This window comes from Haliotis rubra, unplaced genomic scaffold (assembly GCF_003918875.1).
Source record: "Haliotis rubra isolate DU_JTF1 unplaced genomic scaffold, ASM391887v1 Scf288, whole genome shotgun sequence".
In the NCBI taxonomy this organism is placed as follows: Eukaryota; Metazoa; Mollusca; class Gastropoda; order Lepetellida; family Haliotidae; genus Haliotis; species Haliotis rubra.
The window spans coordinates 1,123,976-1,129,975 of NW_025766955.1; positions in this window are offsets into that span (position 1 = coordinate 1,123,976).

Here is a 6,000-nt window from a genome sequence, read left to right on the forward strand (position 1 = left end):
GTAAAATCGGTCGCTAATTAGAAGGATCGATATGGCCACTTCCAGGTTTAGGGATGGGTTCATTTAGAGAATCATGCCATGAAGAAAGAAACTTTCCAGACGTCCAAATATCATCAAAAATATTCAAAGGGTCTACAAACATGATTCCGGTAAATGCGTCGGAGTTGATAATAGATGTTATCAATTTCTACTCTATATACAAAAGTCTTAAAGGCATAAACTGTCTCTGGTATCCCATGAACATACTCTATTGAGTGTAAATTTCCCCAAAAGAATGGTAATTTTATGAAGGACCATTGATAAAATGTGAGCATATGTTGAAGGACTCATGGTCTGTCTGCTGTAGGCGACTAGACAAATAGTCCTGGACAACATCACATACTTGAATATTTAAAGAAGAATCTGAAATAAACACATTTACGTTAATCGACACATCAAAACATAAAAGGAAGTCATATTTCTAACCATGCATCGTATTTTCCAACAAAGACACTTAGAGCAGAACTGATCTAATGTCTAATACGCATTAACCCAACATGAATAAGGAGCACATTTCCATGCATATTGAATGCAGTTGTCAGAAAACGATTAGTCCGCCGATACTGATACACTTTAGAGAAAGTTTATGTTGTAAAATGTCAAAACTTGTAAGTGACAATAACTTAGGATGAGTTGACTTTCAGTGTCCATCGTGATCATAAGACCTTCCGTTTTCATTATTAACTTTCGACGCACATATGATACGTGGTATTTCTGTTGTGAACAATATAACCCAACTCAAAATATGTTTGAAGAAAGTTTATACAATTTGAAAAAAGTGGTCGCATTGTTTGTTTACCTCTAATGTCACATCTTGGCCACGGATGGACATATGATCTGAAGAGATGTTGCTCAGTGGTCTGACATATGGCAGCAGCTCAATGGACAAAGGTCTGGATAACTCGAGGTTTTGATTTAGGGGTAGCTCTTACTTGTACGAAATGTTTAGCTCACGGGTTACAGGGTCAGTTAGCCCAGTAGTGGTCACACCTGGAGTAATATAGTGGTCTCAGATATTGGTAGCTTAGAGATCTAGGAAGGAAGGAAAGAGTAGCTCAGTGGTATATGCTGCTGGAAGCACTGTGGACTGACTATGGGCAACACAGATATCGAGTGTGTGGCTGAGTGAGTGATCCAACCTGAGGGTAGATTAGTGACAACAGGTGCCTCCAGCTCTGTGATTTGAGGATGACATCTTGGCGTAGTGTTAGTGATTTAACAGTGAACTCAGAAATAATCGGGCTACACAATGGCGGTATGTAAATGGTTGAGCCTGGTCCCTCATTAGCATCAATATACGAGTGAGTGAGTATGGTTTTACTCCGCTTTTAGTAATATTCCAGCAATATCACGGCGGGGGACACCAGAAATGGGCTTCACACATAGTACCCATGCATCAATGAACGAAGTTGGGATACGATGACGTACCTCAACCAAGATAGCGAGATGTCCAATTCTTGTGTTCACGGTATGTCAGGTGGTAGTCTGTAGACACGGGCGTCCATAACTTTGGGCTCACTCTCTAGCAGATGATACCTTCCAGCCATTGGTGAAAATAGACTTTGACCCTGACCGTAAACGTTGAACATCGTGGGCGTCCTTTACCACGTCACAGCTTTTGATCTTGTTTGTTCACGAACATGACTCTGAAATATGTGAGTGATTTTATGAAACTACTCCTGAAATTAATAGTTATTATGATGTTTGTGTTTTCAACATCAAGCACGAAGGAGTGTACACCTAAGAAGACAGAGAGGGGCGGTTATGTTATCAAGAACGTTGGCATCAAGCTGTGTCAGCTTAAATGTGTTGACGACGGTCAATGTTTGAGTATTGAATACAATATTGAGACTTTAACCTGCCGTTTATCAAGAGTTGAATTAAAGAAAATCAAGAAGAAGGAAGGATATGTCATTTTTGCAAGGAATCATTTCAATGTAAGTAAAAGTGTCCAAAAGCATGTCCATAACGATGAGAAATCTCCGACGCATCATCAGAAGATGTTACTTAGTCAGTTTTAAAGAGCTGAAAAAGGGGGCTTGCATCTTTCAGAAGTTTAGTTACTGATGCATTTGGGGATTATCTTTCACATGCTGACTACAAAACCCTTTGCACAACTTTTGAACATATTTCATGCGACATGTTCTTAAATCTTAAACAGGGCATTCTGAAGAGCTAGTGAAATATTACTTAACACAATTTTGCCAATTTTGAGGGGACTTTACTACTTGACTTCAATGGGCAGTGGGGTAGCCTAGTGGTTAACGCGATTCCTCGTCACCTCGAAGACCCGGGTTCGATTCCGCACTTGGGTACAATGTGAGAAGCCCATTTCTGGTCTTTCTGGGAAAGTGGCGTTAACACACACTCATGTACTCACTACTTGACTATGAAAAGAGAAATATGAGCAAGTCATACTAAAGTTGCCCAGTAGGGGGATGCTTATTTCTAGTCTAAATATTCTGTCCCCCACAATAGTTATCTAAGTGGTCACTGGAAAAAGTAAATTGTGTTTATGTCAACGTAGAAACAATTTCAATTATGTCTAAAGTTATTCCAAATATTTGTGATTGAACCAGAGCATAAATAAATACAAAAACGTATGACTGTTAAACATGAGGTATAGAGGACAAGATAACATAATTCTTCTTTGTCCTTTTTGGAGGTCCTAACTGGTTCCTGTACATCCAGTATGTGCAGATTCGATCAACGGTGTTTGAAGACTCGACCTGGAAAGGGTGTCTGTGTTCAAGGTAATGGCCGGTATTTTACATACCTATTTTCTCAAATACTCCCTGGACGGGATTGGGCAGCTCTTGATCTATCATCTATGTATGTATTTGATGTGACATCCTTTCTCACCAATTAAGACTTCCGGATATGCCAGAATTTAGTGCTCGATGTTCACCTTACATCTGAGACAGATACCAGCTATAAGAACCTGCGATTTCTGCTGTCATCGCTGCAAAAAAGGGAACTTCAAGTTCACCAACCAAGAGAATCATTTGGAATCACTGTCATTCTGCGATGTTCTGCGATTGTTGGTGTGCGATCGTATTGGGCAAGGAAACCCGATGGTGTCCTCTCCTGTTAGGATTATGTGCCATTGCACAAATCAGTTACTGAAGTGTCAACAATCCACGACTGGAACTTTGGCTCCTTCAGCAACCACCTTGATTTCCTTACCTTACTCTGTCTAACTTCCGTTTGTTCTAAAACATAAAAAAGACCTCTAACCAACCCATTCCGACTTAAACGATGAACAGTGGATGACGTTTGCACATCCACTAAGAGGAAAACAGTGATATTGAGATTCAATCCCTCGATATTGTTGGCAAATGTGTATAACGTGAAAGAGGGTTATGCGGACAAATCTTGTGATGTCTTTCAGGTTAAATCTCTGCTCATTTTGGAACTGCGTCTTCTGGTTGCTTATCTATATCGTGTAATGAGTATGCACGCACTACGTCAAACTGAGTTATGTATTTCAAAACGTTGTCAGTTATATTAAATGTTCCTTGACAAAGGGTTTCACATGAGCCAAATTTATGTTTTATCTCTTATAACATGTGTACACATGAACATAAATCAAACACGAAAACACTACCTACTGCTGTATTTGCTTTGGAAAAAAACTATAAAACAAATTCTTCGTCTTAAAATGGTTGCTGAAAGCTATTTTCCTCCAGTTGTTTTGATTGTATGAACAGCGACTGGCGACCACATCAGTACTTGGTGCAGCCACCCATAACACGGATGACATCTGCCAATATCCTACTCATACTGGCAAACAATTGTCGAGGGGCGGTGTGGTAGCCTAGTGGTTACTGCATTCGCTTAATACACCGAAAACCAGGTTCAATTTGGGAAGGGAATTTCTGGTGCCCCCTCAGTTAACCTGATAGAGGGGCAAGCCCTAAAACGTCGTTAAACTCTATAAAACAATTGCTGCGGTAATCGAATGTTTATTCAGATGTTAAATGTTTTCAGACATGTAAAACTCCGTGTAAAAACAGAACAGATTTGAACTAAACACCACAGTGACATTTATTATTCGCGATCCTGGCACAATAGGAGGGACATCCATCAGCAGTAACAATAGACTTTGCATTGGGACCTCTAATAGCCAATTAATGTGTTTATGGTTATATCTTAAATAATAGACATAAATGCCTGGAGTAAACCGGAGTTGTGATGATGTGCCAGGGGATTCTTGTCAGACACATTTACTCAACGAAAGCATCAAGCCGGTTTTAGCTTCAAGTCTCAATTCAAAAGTGATTACTGCACCCAAATTACTTCCTTGCACATTATGCACAGGCGGTAATACAGTATATATCCTGTAAGCACCATTCATAGCGGAAAATATGTAACACATTCTTGCTTACTTACCAGCATTGTATAATTATCATATTCACAGATGAAAAGCAGACCCACCATGAGAAATCTCCACAACATAAAGTTCACAAGCAGGAATCATTTGCCAACAGCCCACTTCACGAGGCCTGTAGGAAGGGGGACATAAACCGAGTTGAACACATCCTGTCCCAGGGTTTGGTTGACATCAATGGTAGAGATGAAAAGCAAGGAAGGACACCCCTAATGGTGGCAGCACAGGAGGGACATTGCAAAACATTTGACTTTCTTATCAGAAAAGGGGCAAATAAGTCAGAAGTTGATAATAACTGTAAGAACGCCCTGCACTGGGCATGCAAGGGTGGACATGTGGGTATGGAGGAGTGTCTACTCCCACAATACAGTATTAACATTAATGCTAGAAATATGCGCCCTTTGATGCAGGCTGCATTGAGGGGATCCAGAGACGTTTTGGAGTTTCTCTTGTGTACAGGAAGCAATGTGTCACAAGTTAATGACTTCGGCAACAACGTCCTGCACTTTGCCTGCCGTGGTGGACAGTTGAATGTGGTACAGTATCTACTTTCACAAAGCGGTGTTGACAGTAACAGAAAGGGAAAAGATGGAAAGACACCTTTGATGGAGGCTGTTATTTCCAGACACATAGATGTTTTTGAGTTCCTCATGCAAAATGGAGCTAATGCGTCACAAGTCGATGACTTCGGCAACAATGTCCTGCACTTTGCCTGCCGTGGTGGACAGTTGGATATGGTACAGTATCTACTTTCACAAAGCAGTGTTGATATTAACAGAAGGGGAAAAGATGGAAGTACACCTTTGATGTTGGCTGTTATTCATAGACACATAAATGTTTTTAAGCTCCTCATGCGTAGTAGAGCTAATGTGTCTCAAGTTGATAACAACGGCGACAACGTGATGTACTTTGCTTGCCAGCGTGGACAGTTGGATGTGGTAAAGTATCTACTTTCACAAAGCAGTGTTGATGTTAACAGTAGGAGAAGAGATGGAAAGACACCTTTGATGGCGACTGTTATTTATAGGCACAGAGATCTTTTGGAGCTCCTAATGCGAAATGGAGCTGATGTGTCACAAGTTGATGACTACGGCGAGAACGTCCTGCACTTTGCCTGCCGGAACGGAGACTTGGATGCGGTGACGTATCTACTTTCACAAAGCGGTGTTGAAATTAAAAAGGGGAAAAAGGGGAATAACACCGTTGATGTTGGCCGCTATTCAAAGACACATCCATGTTTTTAAGTTCCTCATGCGCAGTGGAGCTAATGTGTCACAAGTTGATGATAATGGACACAACATCCTTCATCTGGCCTCCTCATATGGACGTGTGTATATGACGAAGCACATCCTTTCACAGAATCTGGTCGACATTAACGCCAGGAACAATGATGGGGAAACGGCAGCCATCATAGCAAAGCGTAAAAGAAAACTAAAAGTGTATAATCTTCTTGTTTCGTGAAATAAGTGTAGCTTGTGAGTTGATGTCACGCACCTTGATATGTTGGCGGTAACCAGTAGTATAACAATGTTTTTGTGGCGTGCAGGTAACAGACATTGATGATCGTATGT